This window comes from Cucurbita pepo, chromosome 16 (genome assembly GCF_057944985.1).
Source record: "Cucurbita pepo subsp. pepo isolate OVF chromosome 16, ASM5794498v1, whole genome shotgun sequence".
NCBI classification, from domain to species: domain Eukaryota; kingdom Viridiplantae; phylum Streptophyta; class Magnoliopsida; order Cucurbitales; family Cucurbitaceae; genus Cucurbita; species Cucurbita pepo.
The window spans coordinates 6,085,592-6,103,710 of NC_141813.1; the positions used below are offsets into that span (position 1 = coordinate 6,085,592).

Sequence of the window (18,119 nt, forward strand, 5' to 3'; positions counted from 1 at the left end):
AGTAAAAGCAGGTCGTATGACGTCATGCAAAGAAGAAATTGTTTCAAGCGAAGAAAGTAGGAAAGACACCAACAGAGAAGACTTGAAGAGTTAACAAACTGTGAATTGATTTTCAATAGCTCCTAGTAGGTTGGAAAAGACTCCTCAATACTGAGATCAGCTAGAAGCGCATCGCGAGACCTAAAGTCGGCCTCATCCTACAACGTTGAGTTTATGAAGAGCCGGTTGATAGAGATATTGACAAATTGTGTAAGGGCAGATGTCGCGGTCATGATTGGCCAAGGCATGTTGCCTGTGGCTACATGTTAGATGTCTCAGCTATTCCTGTAAACGATTTGTGGTTCATGGTGGCATGCTCATTCCAAACACGTTTTACTTGCTTTCATCTTAGATAGGCCTTTACTATTATTGTTGTGCCAATACGGGGTGTATGATTAGTCCTCAAAATCATATCTACACCCATCAGGACTAAAATGTCCCAAAATGTACTATAGGAGAACGTGACCAGTTGTTGTTTCTTCACTTTTAGCTTATAACATTGCTTTATTTGAAATTGTTTTGAATGTATTTCCTCGCTCACGTTTTCTAAAATATTTCTTCTAAACGTGATTCGAGCATACACTGCTATTGTTCGTTCAGTCTAAATTTTGCATGGTTGACTTGTTCATTGGATTAGAACAAATGTCACATAATCATTGTCTCACTACTGCAAGAGTGCGATTGTGACACTTGTCTTCCGTTCAGTTGTGGGCCGCATCTTCTGACTAGTTACGTGAGTTTGGCCTGGAGCATACGTGTAGGTTGAAAAAGAAATTGTTGGATGCGGACTGCGAATAAGGGTTGGGCCACGAAAGGTTTTTTTTTTTTACCACATATGGACTTTGGGCTAGTGAGTCTTAAATTTGGGTTCGTTTGAAAAATTTTGGTTCATTTTTTAGTTCAAACGAACCCAAATTAAACCTACTAGTTCTTTCTTCCTTGCACGACTCACTCCTATTCTCTGTTCTGCCTCTTCTTGCTTTGTGAAACTTCTTTAAAGGCTAATTTTCAACGATTATTTGGGAGCATCTTCCTTAAAAGGATTGTGACCACAAATTAAAAGGATTGTGACCACAGATGACCTATGTAGAAAATTTGTACCCCCTTTCCTAAAACCTTTAGCGGACAACATACCCAAAAAAGATGCGCTGACTAGACTGCGCTACACCTTGTCTCATCCCCCCCCCCCCCCCCCCCCGGAGCATATGGATCCACCCAATCGATGAACATTCAAACCAAACTCGCCCATCCTTTTTGGCACAAGGACGCGAGAACCAATCCAAGTAATCTACAGTGGGGAGACCCCTTAAAGCAACAAGCGAGAATGGCTAGGTTGATAGTAGGGTTAAAGAAAAGGCGAGTATGAAAAGACTTATCGCATGACTGTCCCTGTAAGCAGCTTCATTCTTTCTTGACCTATGAACCGACTTTATGAAAAAAATCAGTCTTTCGGCTGAAAGTGTGACTTTTGGGTATGGATAAGCAGGACCTCTTGGTTCGGGAGAAACCGGAGATGTTGGCTAAGAAAGCTAAGCAGGCAAGTATAGGACGGACAAACTGCACATACAAATTGATTGACATGATCCCTCTCCCTCTCTCTTTGGCTAGTTGGCTAGTTGCACAATAAGCGGGAAAGCATACCAGGTAGGGAAAGAAAGGCTGCTAGATCTCCTGTAAGGCCAACCCTCAACGGCGAGCTCACCAGGCAATGCTATAAGTCCGATAGAAGTCCAAGGTTTCATCTACTACGGACCAGGAAACTCTTGGAGGAGATAACGTGAAATGAGAAATACATTCGATTACGGCAACTAATAGATAGTGATCTTTTTGGTAGAAACTGAATGATCCCATGGCTCGAGAAAGAAAAGGAAAAGGTAGTCGTACTCCTACCTTTTCCGTCGGACGATAGGAAAGTTTGAGCTGAAAGATTGAATCACACCTGATAAGAAAGGCAGGCTTAGCAGGTTTCTCCAAACGTATAAACAAAAAGAGGAAGCAACCGGTTCTAAAGAGGATACCGATACGCATACATTCTCGCATGGAAGAACATAGCTAAACCGGATCAGGGTCCTAACCTAGTCCGACTAACCTTCTTTGGCTGGCCCCCGCCCCTTGTAACAAGGTCAACGCGTACGTGCTTTTTTCTTTCATTTAGCGAGATAGCTTACCAGCTCTTTCGGCTCATAGCAGCAGTATGAAAAGCAGAATCCTCATCATGAGTCGAGTCCGCATTGCCATACGAATCGCATCGGCCAAACCAAGAGCTCCTATTTTTTCTTTAACGAAAGCGGATCTAACAGTTTTGATAAAACCAACATCTTTTAAAGATGGAGTCGCTCTGCCTTGATCACAGTGGACATATGCAGCTCCCGCTTTACCTTTGTCTACCGTGAAAAGGAAAGTTCCCTCACGATAGGCCCTCCCAGCTCCCGAACGTCTTTCTATCAATCGAGAGAGGTATAGAATAGTACAACAAACCAACAAGACAAGAATGGACTCATAAGATGGGCGGTCAGGGAAGCGATTTCATTTGTGTTATCCGCCAAGGAAATGATCAAGGAATTCTCTATACACGGCTGAGAGATGACCGTATTGTTGCACATCCTGAATAAAGTACCGCAGGCAAGCGAAGCTTTTGAAAATGAAAGCGTGTAGAACTCAGATCCACTTTTTCTTCGATTCGTAAACTTCGGATCTGATCTTCCTTTCGTCTCCGGGTGACTGAGAGAGAATTTAGGCCTGGCGTGCATCCGATTCGGTCAACAATAAGGTACAAAGCGGATTGATTAAATGGGCTTGAAGTTCCATTATCGTTAGGTCGAAGATCTCTACTAGGTTTAGTGCACTTTGGTAATTGCGAATGTTGCCGTAATCGAATGTCTTTTTCATTCGACATTCTCTCTTACCAAGCACTCATACTTGCCAGGGTTGAGGAGACAGTCCTTGAGCTAATTGGGTTTCGAGATTGCATATACGCGAAAAGAGCTCGCTTTCGACTTTCTCCTCGGCATTTTGTGCCCGGTTCTAGTTTAGGAAAGGGTCTGATCTCTTTCATTGGAGCACATTGATGCCGAAGGAGTCTTCGTTATCGGTGGAGAGGCTATGATAGAACAATTTGAGTTCCTAGAAAGAATACAATAATAGAACAAGACCTATTTGACTGAAAAGTTCCGAGAAAGAATACAATAATAGAACAATTTGTGTAATGCTCTTCTCAAAGAACAATTTGTGTAATGCTCTTTTCGAAGTCCGGCTCGAGACGATCTTCTTGGTTCAATGTTTAAAAACCACATTTTAAATCATATTATCTTGCATAATTCATTTTGATATAATATTGTTGGGGGCATTTTGAGAATCGAACTTTGAGACCTCTCACACCCAAAAGGATAATCATACCACTTAGACCACATGCCTTTATAGCAAATCTATAATTCTTAATTGCTAGTCTATATATTTTCTGTGCCTCAATATATGAAATTTATATAAAGTTGAAGTTGTGTCATTGCCACGAATTCCTCTAGGTTAGCCCCCATTGATGACCAAACTATTTTTATTTCATTTTGTTTTTTTTTTTTACTTTCAAAATTGTCATTTTTATCTTTTGAAGGGGCATTCCGAGAATCGAACTCGAGACCTCTTGCACCCAAAGCAAGAATCATACCACTAGACCAAATGCCCTTATTATGGACTATAGACATATATCGTGGAGTACACAAGTAAATGATATTAATAAGAGCATTATCTTTCTCTAAGGCTCATCTTTTGAGAAATGAACATAGGGGCATTCCGAGAATTGAACTCGAGACCTCTCGCACCCTAAGCGAGAATCATACCACTAGACCAAATGCCCTTTCTAAAATAGATGCAACATTTTTAACTCCTACTCAATATATTTTTTTCTCTCAAGTTTGAAATCTATTTTCTTGAGCGGTTGTTGGACTATAAAACAAAAAGTTGATGGTCTAGTATTTTACTTGTAAGTAAGGCATGTAATGTTGAATTGTTCTAATATGCAAGTGTTATCGAATAAACTACAATCCAACAAATGAATCAAACTAATCAGTTTGGGTTGGGTTGGATTTATTCGGCTCAGTTTGTCAGTTTGTTTGATTTAATTCTTCTATTTTGCTTCGTATGACAAGAAAATGAAGTTGTATTGAATGTACCATAGTTTGATTTATGACAAACTCATATGAAATATAATTGCATTAATAGTACTAAGAGTTGGAGTCTATAAATATTTCATGAACTTAAGTGCAACTCATGCTTCATTAAAGACGAGATAAACTTTAGTTAAGTAACTGGAACTTTAAATTACTTCATGTGGAGCTTCAATTACTCTATGTTAGCTACTATCTTTAGGGTTTACTAATTAGACACGAGTTCTTTGATTTAGGGGATTGTTTTATGTAATTTTCAACTACAACTTATGTTTTCAAATTTTTAAGTCATAATTTAGGTAGTGGTTGTATATTATGGATGAACACTAGAGTTTCTATCCCGTTCACCACAACTACTCTAGTTTTTGTTTGAAGGCTATAATTGTCATCTATGTTGTATGGCAATAAAATTTGTTTAGATGAAATTTTAGTTAAAGTTGCATATTTTACTTCTTGCGAGTAAAAAATTTGTTTCTTAACATAATATGAATTTACTTGCAGAGTTATTAGGAATAAGATGGAGAAAGAAATTTTCTTTAAAATAATAAACAGACCAAAGTTCATCTTTGTTGTTGTCTAATTGTGATTTTGCAAAAAGCTTAACTAATATGAAATATCAAGGTAAATCAAGAATATATATTCACACGTCATTCAAGATGACAATAAAATGGAGTTAAATTGAACGCAGTTGTAGTTTCATGTCTAGCATAATTGTATTAATGATATTAAAGAGAACTTCGTGTTTTATTAGAAGAGACCAACTTCCTTTAAGGTACTAGGAGTTTAAACTACTTCCATTGTAATTTCAATCACTCCACAATGATTACAAATTTAGGGTTGGCTAATTGGACATCAATTATCAACTTTATGTTATAATTTAGGTAGTAGCCATTATAATATTAATGAGCATAAGAGTTACAATTCTTTCATGGACCATATGTGTTATAGTTAAATGAATATATATATATTATGTATGTCGAGGTTTGGGTAAAGCACAAAGTAGTAAGGAACACCATTGTCAACTCTATTGCCACCCACAACTCATGATGGAGACAGATGCAAAATATTTTAACATCCTTTGGCATCAAGATACAGGAAAGATGAACGCCGTCAAATTGGAAGCTTTACCTGTCTTAGGAGTCACAATGAGAACTCTAATCAAGCTGGAGCCTTGGACTAGGCAAATTGTTTAGTGATAGTTGAAATGGATGACTTCGACGACGTGTCAGGAATGAATGTCCTGCTGAAACACAAAGTCATTTACATGCCCCTAGCAAAATGTCTAGTAGTAATGGAGTCTAACCCGATGATCATCAGAAAAACATCCATCAACCAAGAGGGTTGAAAATGATGTCGATACTACAGTTGAGAAAGAATCATAGCCATGATGAATCTACGCTTGCTGCTACTGTTGTAATTAAAAAGGGGAGCTCGAGTGAGCCAACCTCAATAGAAACCTTGTTGCCACTACATGAACACCACGACGCAAAACAAGGTCAGATAATGGATTTATCCCCACCAGAAGAGACAAAAACAAGGTTAGATACTGAAGAAGGGAGACAGAAACAAACCACTGAAGCAACACCTGTTCACACAGAAATATCATCTACACGGATGAAGAGAAGGGTCAGTCGGAAGCGTCAACCACAATAATTTCAAGAAAAATAAAGAGTTCATATAAGTTAAGTTCAGATAAACTTTGAGTTCAAAGCAACAAGAACCAAAAACTGGTGTGAAAATACTATGGACTAGTTAAAGTTATCCATAAGATTATGAAGACATCATATAGAATCCAATTGCTCTTATGGATGTGGACTAACCTTGTTGTCCACGTTAGTAACTTGAAACGTTATTATTTCGACCCAAAAGACATCAAGCAGAAGCAGGTGGTATGACGTCATACAAATAAGAAAAAAGTTTCAAGCGAAGAAAGTAGGAAAGACACGAACAGAGAAGACATGAAGACTCAACAAACAGAGAAGTGATTTCAACAGCACCTAGTAGGTTGGAAAAGACTCCTGATTATGAGATTAGCTGGAAGTCAGCCTCATCCAATAAATTGTGTGGGGGCAGATGTCATAGTCATGATTGCCCAAGGCGTGTTGCCTGTGGTTGCATGTTGCATGTCTCAGCCATTCTTGTAAACGATTTGTTGTCCAAGGCGGTTATTTGTGCAATGTTATTGTTTACCGATTATTTGGGCGACACGCCTTGAGCAATCATGACCGTCACAATTGGCTAAGACATTTGTTGTCCATATGTTATTGTTGTCCAAGAGACTCCTCATTATGAGGTCATGATTGGCTAAGACATTTAAAGAAGTTTTACCTATGGCAACTTCTATCACAATCCTCTTCTCGCTCTCTGAAACTTCTTTAAATATTATTGTTCACTGGTTATTTGGGCGCATCTTTCTTAAAAGGGTTGTGACGATAGATGACCTAGGTAAAACTTCTATTGGGAGATCAGTGCAATAGAGAATCTGTGTCCCTTTCCTGAAACCTTCAACGGACAACATAACAAAGAGTTCCTAGAAAAAATATCATAGAACAATTTGTGTAATGCCTTTGAAGTTAGGCTCGAGGCTCTATCTTATCTCCCAAGAATATGGTTCATTCTCTATTCACATAGAAATTCTGCAATAGAAAGTGGTACCCTCATCTTCTTTTACAAAACTTTCTCAAGTCCTCATGGAATGATTTGAAAGTGGTAGCCTCATCTTCTTTTATAAGACTACCTCGGCCTTCATGGATGATTATGCTATGTTGATTTAGGAGAAGGGAGTAGGAGTTAGAGTAGATGACTGTTTATGGTCCAAGTCCCAAAAAAGTAAGTCTTTATTTCAAGAAAGGATTGGAATCCTCATAGTTTCCAAGATTTGAAGAGAATCATACATTTTTAGTTGCTGGTCCATATCTTTTATGCGCCACAATATTTGAAATTTATCCACATGTTTTTGTTTCAATTCTAGAAATAGAAATGATATCCATAGAAATACATAATTTTACAATGCAAATAAGAAAAATTCGTGATCAAGTTTTAGATAAAAGTAGCAAACATGTTGATAGATATAAAAATAAATTCAAGTTCTTTCTCTGGCCTAATTATCAATTGGAAGATTTAGCTGATATGAATTGTTATTGGTTTGATACCAATAATAACAGTCATTTTAGTATGCTAAGGATCCAAATGTGTCCATGAAAATTAGTTAATGCTATATTTTCTTATATTGGCCATAATATCTCTCAACCAAATGCATTAGTTGAAAATGTATTTAATATTTTTCTTTTGTCCTTTTCTTTTTTCGAATGGTCTTATTCTCCATTCCATTTGAAAATTGATATTTTGTTTGGTAATTTTAAACTCATTATTTTTGTTTGTTCATTCCACCTAATTTGTAAAAAAAAAAATCATTTCACTAGACCAAATGCCCTTATAGTGTATATGTTTTCCGCACCTCAATATATGAAATTTATCCACATATTTTTGTGCTTTAGAACCTACGATTATTGTCATGTTAACTTCACATGGGATTAACTTCCTTTAAGTTTATGTAGTTTCTTTTTATTACTATGTTTACTTCTGTCTCATGTTACTCCATTTGTATTTACTTCGTTTTATACAAAAGTTCACCGTAATTAATAAATCCATGTGCTTAATACATTCCCTACAAGAATAAACTTGTTTGTATCACGATAAATTACAATGAATACGGAGAAAAGAAATCCCAAAAATAAGTAGAAGGTTGAGAATTTCACTCAACCACACAATGTCAAAGCGTGACTGCATGGCTCACACGCGATGCTCGAATTTCGAAGGGGAACTTCTCAACTTGAGAGATCAATTTCATTCCTCATAAATCTGATTTTTACATAATAATTTGTGGGTATTTATAGTCTCCCACAAAAGAAGTTAGTGGCTGAGATTTAATCTCGATCCCCTTAAGTCATTTTATATGCATTGTTATTAATTCTTTCAAGGACTTGATAAGGGTCATCCCCTCTTGGATGTAACTTTGTCTTCCTTTGAGATTGGAATCACTCCTTGCGAAAATGTATCCAAACCCAGTTACTAGTTCGAAAAATGATTTCATTCCGTCCTTTGTTAATTCTTGTAGCAACATTGAAATCTCAATTGTCTCCTTCCCCTCTTTATGCAATGTTTTGATCCCATTTGCCTTACTTGTGGCTGCTTTACTCACAAAAATATTAGAATGAATAGAAAGCAAATCAAGACGCGTAAGTGGATTAAATCCGTAAGCAACTTCAAAAAGAGAACAATGAGTGGCAAACATTCGTCCCAAGACTTAATATTCTTACAAATAATAGCCCTAAGCAATGCTCCTAGTGTTCTATTAACCACCTCAGTTTGCTCATTAATCGCTCATTAATCTGAAGATGACATGTAGTTGAAAACAATAATTTGTTACCCAATTTATGACTTAATATTCTTATAAATAATAGCCCTAAGCAATGCTGCTGATATTTTATTAACTACCTCAGTTTGCTCATGAGTCTGAGGATGACATGAAGTTGAGAACAATAATTTGGTACCCAATTTATCCACCATACTCTCTAAAACTGACTTAAAAATTTAACATCCCTATCGTTTTTGTGTGCAGCAAACATTGGCAACATTGACTACAGAACTTATAAACATCGTGCTTCATGGCAAAGGTCATATGGATCGTGATGAGCATTTTCTCCCATATCTTGGTTTCGCTAACTAAAATTTTCCAATTACTCCCAAACATCGTTACCTTATATAACCTCTTGGGATAAGAATTCATATAACATTTCATAAAATAAGATCTACTGATGAATTTCATAGCATTTGAAGGTCATCTAGGTCATGAACCGAAGGTAAATTACCTTAGGGGCATTATAGTCATTTTGCACCGTTTCTTGGTTTACCTACTTATCCTTATCCAATGACTACCAAATTTCATATCTAACCTCAACATAATATAATATGCTCAGTATTAAAATTTGATATGCAGCGGAGCTCATATAGTGGGTTATTTTAACGTTACTTAAATCTCGAGCTATTTGATCGGTTCAGGGTCTTAACTCACGGTTCTTTGAATTTTTCTTTCATATATCCTTAATTCATACTTGGTTTAGGGTTCATATGAAAATCCAAGCAATTTCTACTTATTTCTTAACAAAAAGTCCAAGGTGGCTACTTGCCTCGTCGTCGACGTTTGGGACGTCCATTCTTGAGCTTCTAGTATCTGACTTACTTCAAATTTCCTTCCACATACTCCTTATTGTTTCTAGTTTCTGAAACCATAAGATTTTCTATGAGAATCGGTCTAGAATAGGGTTAAAATTGAGAAAACCCGAGAAAAGGTCAAATTTTAAGTTGACTTGGACAGTTAAGTTGAACTGGCCATATCATCGTTTTCTTCCTCTCAACAGGAAGAAGATGCGCATTTTTCGCATCGCTGCCATCTAAAAACTCGGCCTGTCCAGCCACATTTACAGCATTTCTCTCCTCGATTTCTTCGTGAAACTTAAAGATGGGTATTACAAGGAAGGGCTAGGGATTTGATTTGATACCTTCTCGTGGATAGTAGCCTAAGATATTCGGTTCCAAAGTTCATCCAAAATCTGATTTATCGCTGGAGATAAAACAAAGGATTTCTTATTGGGTAGCCGATTCTAGGGGTTTCAAGGCCCTATTTCTTCATTGAACCTCTTCCATATCCTTTCTTCAGGGTAAAGGAATTGGTTTGGAGGAACGTCTTTGAGTGTAAGACCTTAATTTCCAAAAATCGTTCTCGGTATGCAACTCACTCAAAATGCCAAATTTTCGATCTCTTGGGTAGCTTGTTCTACGATGTTTCATCTCTCGATTCCTTCCTCAAGTTTACTCAACTTCTTCCTCTGAAGTTAGAGGAATCCTTAATTTGAAGGAAAAGAGATCGTAGATAGGAATTCGACTCTTATCCCCAATTTAATTTTGAAACCTATTTCCTTCAATTCGACACGCTCTCGAGGTTATTTTTCTTCGTGGTCTTCTATGGAAGCATTCCTTGTAGGTGCGGAAACTGATTAGAATCATTCTTGCTCGACGAATCATCATGTATCCTCGGATTGGATTTTCAAGTTTTTCTTGAAGTTCTTCAATGGCTGATTGAATTGGGGGAATGGTTTCTAGGCACTTTCAGCACTCTATTCCTTCATAGAACTTGTGGGTAATCTTGTTGAGAAACGGTAGGAATAAGTTTAAAGAGAAATGGTGGAGGATTGCTCTCGAATTTGGAAGAAATCTGAGAGTAGGAGACCCATAATCTAAACGTTTATTGTCTTCGATTGGGGGATCGACCTTTCTCGATTCTTATTCCGTATTGTTGCTCCTACTTAGACTTTATAGGAGGAGCTTAAACCGACAGTGAGAGCTCCAGATTCTTCGTTATGTAGAAGTTTGAAGAGAAATGGTGGAGGATTGCTCTCGAATTTGGAAGAAACCTGAGAGTAGGAGACCCACAATCTAAACGCTTATTGCCTTCGATTGGGGGATCGACCTTTCTCGATTCTTATTCCGTATTGTTGCTCCTACTTAAGACTTTATAGGAGTAGCTTAAACCGACATTGAGAGCTCCAGAATCTTTGTTATTTAGAGATCAAACTTTCTGGATAATTATTCGGAGATATCAACTCCGATCATATCCTTACCGACCATGGCTTTGAATACTAGTCGTTGGATGTGATGATCCGTGCGTGTTCGTTCTAGATCATAGCAAAGTTTGGAGGAGATCCGACGGTTGAAATTTGAGTTCGAAGGATTTTGCTCGGATGGTCACGGTAGATGCTCTGATTCTAATTATAGTGGCATTTCTGTAATTATCCATTCTTCTAGGGGTATTTTGGTAATTTGCCACTTTCCAAATATTTTATTATTATTTTTCTCGAAAAATTATAATTTTTCTACAAATTGCTCATCCCTTTTTGATCATTTTTAGCTTTTTTTTAATCTTGAGATTCCTTCTAGATAAGGAATTACAAATCCGGAAAGATTCTTGATAATTGATAAAATGACTTTTTTGCCCTTTTGATTTACTTTTTCCTTTCCCATCCTTTTCAAAAGGGTGGTACACGAGTGACTTAACTAAGTCCTTTGTTCTTGCTTAATCCTTTAATTTTTTTCCTTTCTATCCTTTGGGTCTTTCATGAGTGGCTTATTCTTATGGGAGCTAATTTTCTTCATTTTTTGGGTGTTACATATACATATTCGTTACAAACACAAAATAAGAAGCAGACTCAAAAGAAGAAGAAAAAATACTAGATACAAAATGAGTGGCTTATTCTTATGGGAGCCTTCCTTTTTTAAACACCTTGTAATTCTTATTCTATAAAAAAATTAATGATTCGGGAAGTTTATAAAAATTAGAAAAAGTACCATTTTCTTAATGTTTTTTCAATTTTACTTGTTCTTTGCTTCTAGATACAACCTAGTACGGATTATACACTGTCTCTTATTGGAGACCTTGAGTGTTGCAAATTCTCCTCTCCTTTGAAAACTTTCGGTCATCGAAAGTGCTTATTCTAAAATAGGTCAGGGTACAAGGTTCTTATTTGCCTTTTGTTTCCCAAGTGGCTTCTTCTACTCTATGATTCTTCCATAGGACCTTAACGAGAGAGATTTTCTTGTTTCTCAATCATTTGACTTTCTTGTCTATTATTTGAATCGGGTCTTCTTTATTCGTTAGGTCATCTCTCAAGAAGAGAGTTTCATGAGCCAGTACATGCGAACGATCTAGGGTATACTTCCGTAGTATGGATACATGAAAGATATTATGTACTGCAGACATGTTTGGGCATTGCCCGATTCTATAGGCCACAGATCCAATCCTTTCTAATATCTCAAAGGGAGGGATAAACCTAGGGCTTAGCTTCCCCTTTTTACCCTACCTGAGCACCCCTATCATGGGGTGCTACCTTTAGGAGTATATGATCCCCTACCTACAATTCCATGTCCTTGCGCCTTAGGTCTGCATTGCTTTTCTCTCAGCTTTGTGCGGTTTGTATCCTAGCTTTAATCTTCTGGACTGCGGCGTTGGTAATTTGCACCAGCTCTAGCCCAATAGTTGTCGTTTGCCCCCCTTCTTCCGAAAAGATAGGGGATCGAAATCTTCGTCCATAAAGAACCTCGTATGTGACCATTTGTGATGGTGGCTTGGCAAGTATTATTATAAGCGAATTTCATAAGGGGTAGGTACTTATCCGAGCTTCCTACAAAATCCATCACATATACCCTCAACATGTCTTTCAATATTTGCTTGAGCATTTCTGTTTGACCATCTGTTTATGGGTGGAATGTCATACTATAACTGCGTACCCAATTCGTTTTGTTTAATTTTCCAGAAACGAGATTTAAATCTGGCATCTCAGTCTAATACTATTGCCTTTTGTTGAATATCCAGAAGTGTACCCAATACCTTTACTGATGAATATTCATTTTTAATGTTAGCAAGAGTAGCTATGTTGGGAGATTGTTAGACTGAAGATTTGAAGGTCACAGGTGTTGTATCCACATTCAACGCACCTAATACAAGTTTATTACGTGACTATACAATCTAAAAACATAACTTGCTTATTCAATCTAAAATTAGTGATTATTTCTTTCTTAAACATAATGAATTAGCGAAAATACCTTATGAATTTTCATTTTTAATATTAGCGGGGATAGCTCTGTTGGGAGAGCGTCAGACTGAAGACTTGAAGGTCACGTGTTTAATCTCCACGTTCACCGCACCTGATTCTAATTGCATAACCCGACTATTCAATCTAAAATTAGTCATTGTTCCTTTATGAAATCTCAATGAATTATCGAAAATACCTAACGTGTTCTAGTTCACCGCACCTTATACAAGTTGGATAACTTGAATATCTTATTAAAAATTAGTGATTATTTCTATTTAAAATTTCAATGAAGTAGCGAAAATACCTTTACTGATGAATTTTCATTTTTTACGTTAGTGTGGATAGTTCAGTTGAGAGTGCGTTAGATTGAAGATTTGAAGGTCTCGTGTTCGATCCACATTCACCACACATGGTTCACGCAATTTGACTATTCAATCTAAAATTAGTGATCATTTCTTTCTAAAATTTCAATTAATTAGCGGAAATACCTTTACTTAAAAACTTTCATTTTTAATGTTAGCGGGGATAACTTAGTTTGGAGAGCGTCAGATTTAAGATTTGAATGTCCCGTGTTCGATCTCTACGTTCACCGCACTTGTTTCTATTTGCATAACCTGACTATTCAATAAAAAATTAGTCATTATTTCTTTTTAAAATCTCAATGAATCAGCAAAAATATCTTTACTCATGAATTTTTATTTCTAATGATTGCGGATTTAGCTCAGTTGGGAGAGCGTCAGATTGAAGATCTGAAGGTCACGTGTTTGATCCAACCATTATTCATTTTTTATGTTATCTGGGATGACTTAGTTGGGAGAGCATTAGATTGAATATTGGAAGGTCTTGTGTTTGTTAGCAGGGATAGGGAGAGTGTCAAACTAAAGATTTGAAGGTCACTATTTAATCTAAAATTAGTGATTAGTGACTATTTCTTTTTAAAATTAGTGATTATTTCTTTTTAGAATTTCAGAATTTTCATTTTAAATTAGTGACTATTTCTTTTTAAAATCTCAATAAACAGTGAAATCTAAATTTAGTGATTATTTCAAGGTCACTATTTAATCTAAAATTAGTGATTAGTGACTATTTCTTTTTAAAATTAGTGATTATTTCTTTTTAGAATTTCAGAATTTTCATTTTAAATTAGTGACTATTTCTTTTTAAAATCTCAATAAACAGTGAAATCTAAATTTAGTGATTATTTCTTTTTAGAATTTCAGAATTTTCATTTTAAATTAGTGACTATTTCTTTTTAAAAGTTCAATAAACAGTGAAATCTTAGTGATTATTTCTTTTTAGAATTTCAGAATTTTCATTTTAAGGTTAGGGTAGCTGAATTGGGAGTGGGAGTGGGTTTATAGTTTTCATGTGTTACAAGCTGATTCGTTTGATCTCTCAAATTGAGACGATCCCCCTCATAGAAATCTGAGCATATCTTTGTCATTTCTAAGTTTCATGCAATTCTTGTGGTAGATTGCATCTTAGTCATTCAATCAAGCCTTGATCAAGTTCGATTGAGAAATGACTCAATTTATAATAAAGTTCCAAATCTTGTTTCTCAATCTTCGATCTCATTATCTAATTTTAGCTTTGACTCAATTTAGAACAAGGGTTCTTGCTTCTACAAAAGCTTGGCTCATTGGGCTGAAGATTACGATTGGTCTATCATCCTTCAACGGGATCTTCTATCCCCATGACTTGCTCTGATGCGGTCGTTCTTCTAACGCCGATGACACGTCCAGTTGTTGAGATTGGTAATGTGAGTTTGTAACCCATCCATTGAGGTTCTTGGAATGATTCTATAGCTTATCATTTCCATGTTGGGAGTTGGATCATGGGTCTTGGGCGAAGGAATCCTTGATTTACTGCCCTTCTAGTTGAAGGAAGTGTCATAAGGCTAGTTTTTTTTTTCAATTTTTTTCAATTTTATCGATTTTTTTTAGTGATTTTATTTGATTTTATTTCCATTTTGTCAAACTCAATCAGGTGCTCATCTCAATCATTTCAACCCTGTTGGCGTTCAATAAGAGAGACCTTGGAAATAACCTGTAACTATTCAACTGGATTATCACATAAACAATTTGAATCAAATAAAGTGATATTAACCATTTGAATCACCTCAACCCCACTTGTTGAACTTGTCCAAATGTCTATAACATAACACTAACAAAGGTACAAAGTAACACAAACAAAGGTACAAAGTAACACTGACAAAGGTACAAAGTTCATAAAAGTCTTTTTAATCTAAAATACCATTGAACTTGACCATTATAGTGCCTCTCAAACTAGGTAAAGTTTAAATTTGAGTCTCCTTGTCAAACTCACTCGGGTGCTCATCTCAACCATGATGGAGTTCAACAAGAGAGACCTCGAAACTAGCCGGATTATCGCATTAACCATTTGAATCACCTCAACCCCACTTGTTGAAATTGAAACAAATATCTATAACATAACACTAACATAGGTACGATGTTCATAAAAGTCTTTAATCTACGATACTATTGAACTTGACCATTAAAGTGCCTCTCAAAATGAGGTAAAGTTTAAATATAATTGGTGACAAAAGATGAAGCTATAAAATAAAAAGAAATAAGAAAATAATATTCAATTTCAGAGAATCAAACCAGAATCTCCTAGGTGAAAGCCAAATATCCAAACCGTTGGACAACAATGAATTTTTTGGGTAGTTGTCCTAAAGTCTTTTGTCTATTCGCTCAAGAGTTTTACTATGATGTTTTGGGTAATGTCTAACTCTTCGACACGTCCTTTCATGTGTGTGATAGAGTTCTCAGAATTACCGCGACGTTTCGAGTTGTTCGATCGTGGGGCTCTTTCTTCAAAAGGGTCAACATCAAACTTCGATCGTGTGGCTCTTTCTTCAAAAGGGTCAACATCAAACATCAGGTCTTTGATTGGCAACCCATCTAGAGGAGCGTCGATTGCATCGATTCCATTCACCTTCGAGCGCCATGAGTTTATGGTGCATGACCCATTTTTTAAACCATTCACCTTCGAGCGCCACCATAGTTTTGCATCGTCCATGAGATGCATTGCGACCAACGTAATTCTTAGGTCCTATAAGCAAGTTCCTGTAACCTTCAAGCATTGTTCTACGTCAAAAATAAAGCTTTTTAATTCCTTAGCATCCCGAATTCCATTTAAGGGGTTATGTTCTTGGATTTCAAGTTTGTTAAGCCCACATGAACTTGGCTTGAGGTGTGGTTCTCTACAGCCCAACTTGTCAAACTCACTCGAGTGCTCATCTCAACCATGATGTCATTCAACAAGAGAGACCTCGAAAACGACTGGATTATCGCATTAACCATTTGAATTGAACAAAATATCTATAACATAACTCTATTCCATTGCCCAGAATAAAACTTGAATCTCCTGGGTGAAAGCCAGATATCCTGACCGCTAGACGACAATGGATTTTGGTGTAGATGTCCTGAAGTCTTTTGTCATATCGCTAAAGAGTTTTAGCACGATCTTTTGCTTATTGAGTAACTCTTCGACACGTCCTTCCCTGTGTGTGTTAGAGTTCTCAAGGCTACCGCGACGTTTCGAGCTGTTCGATTGTGTGGCTCTTTGTTCAAAAGAGTCAATATCAAATGTTAGGTCTTTGATTGACAACCCATCCAGGGGAGCGTCGATTGCATCAATTCCATCAACGATCTTCCCATGAGTTTATGGTGCATGACCCATTTTTTATACCATTCACCTTCGAGCACTACCATAGTTTTGCATCGTCCATGAGATGCATTGTGGCTAACGTAACTCTCAGGTCGTATGAGAAAGTTCCTGTAGCACTCAACTCTCAGGTCGTATGATAGAGTTCTTAGAGCTGCCACGACATTTCGAGGTGTTCGATCGTGTGGCTTTTTCTTCAAAAGAGTCAACATCAAACGTCAGGTCTTTAATTGGCAACCCATCAAGGAGAGCGTCGATTGCATCGATTCCATCAACGGTCTTCCCATGAGTTTATGGTGCATGACCCATTTTTTATATCATCCACCTTCGAGCGCCACCGTCCATGAGCTGCATTGTGGCCAACGTAACTCTTAGGTCCTATGAGCAAGTTCCTGTAACCTTCAAGTATTGTTCAACGTCAAAAATAAAGTTTTTTTAATTCCTTACCATCCTGGTTCCCATTTAAGGGTTTGTGTTTTTGGATTTTCAGTTTGTTAAGCCCAACATGAGCTTGGCTTGGGGTGTGGTTCTCTACGACTTTCCTTGTCAAACTCACTCTGGTGCTCATCTCAGCCATGATGGCGTTCAACAAAAGAGACCTTGAAAATGACCTTGTCACATTAACCATTTGAATGACCTAAACCTCACTTGTTGAAATCGAACCAAATATCTATAACATAACACTATTAAAGGTTCAAAGTTCATAAAAGTCTTTTTAATCTAAGATACTATTGAACTTGACCATTATACTGCCTCTCAAACCAACTTCATAAAAGTCTTTTGAATTTAAGATATTATTGAACTCATCCATTATAGTGCTTCTCTAGGTAAAGTTTAAATATAATTGGTGACAAAAGATGAAACTATAAAATAAAAGAAATAAGAAAATAAAATTTCATTGCCGAGAATCAAACTCGGGTCTCCTCGATGAAAGCCAGATCTTCTGTGTAATGTTTAACTCTTGGACACGTTTTTTTTATGTGTGTGATAGAGTTCTCAGAGATACCGCCACGTTTCTTGTTGTTCAATAAGTGGCTCTTTCTTCAAAAGAGTCAACATTAAACATTAGGTCTTTGATTGGAAATCCATACAGGGGAGCGTCGAGTGCTTCAATTCCATCAATGGTCTTCCCATAATCTTTTGGTGCATGACCAGTTTTTTATACAATTCACCTTCAAGCGCCACCATAGTTTTGCATCGTCCATGAGATGCATCGTCCATGAAACTAGTTTTACATAGTAACGTTGCTTTTTGCTCCTATTGGTGGAAGAATAATAGGTCGATTATACCTATAGGGTAGTTTTAAGCGTGACAACGAGACTAATTTTGTTTTTTAGTTAAAAATTTGAATTATAACAATCTGCCTAAAACCCTCGGACTAATTTTGCTTCATTTCTAAATGCAGGCAGACAAAGTAGAAAAATGAAAACATGTAAATTGTAAGCTACATCCTCAAGATTCTTATGTCACAAAATCCTAAACATCTCGTCATCAATAATAGTGAAAATAAAAAAATAAAGCTAATCATTATGTCATAAATAAGGAAAACTAATTTTGCTTCATTTCTAAATTCTGGCAGACA

The 18,119-nt window shown here is 36.6% G+C and overlaps 2 non-coding genes across 2 annotated transcripts; both read right to left on the minus strand.

The window, feature by feature from the left end:
- Positions 1–3,645: 3,645 nt before the first annotated feature.
- Positions 3,646–3,717, minus strand: TRNAP-UGG (transfer RNA proline (anticodon UGG)). Its single transcript has one exon. It is a non-coding gene; the product is annotated as a tRNA-Pro (tRNA).
- A 100-nt stretch (positions 3,718–3,817) lies between these two features.
- Positions 3,818–3,889, minus strand: TRNAP-AGG (transfer RNA proline (anticodon AGG)). The gene has a single exon. It is a non-coding gene; the product is annotated as a tRNA-Pro (tRNA).
- Between the last annotated feature and the right edge of the window lie 14,230 nt (positions 3,890–18,119).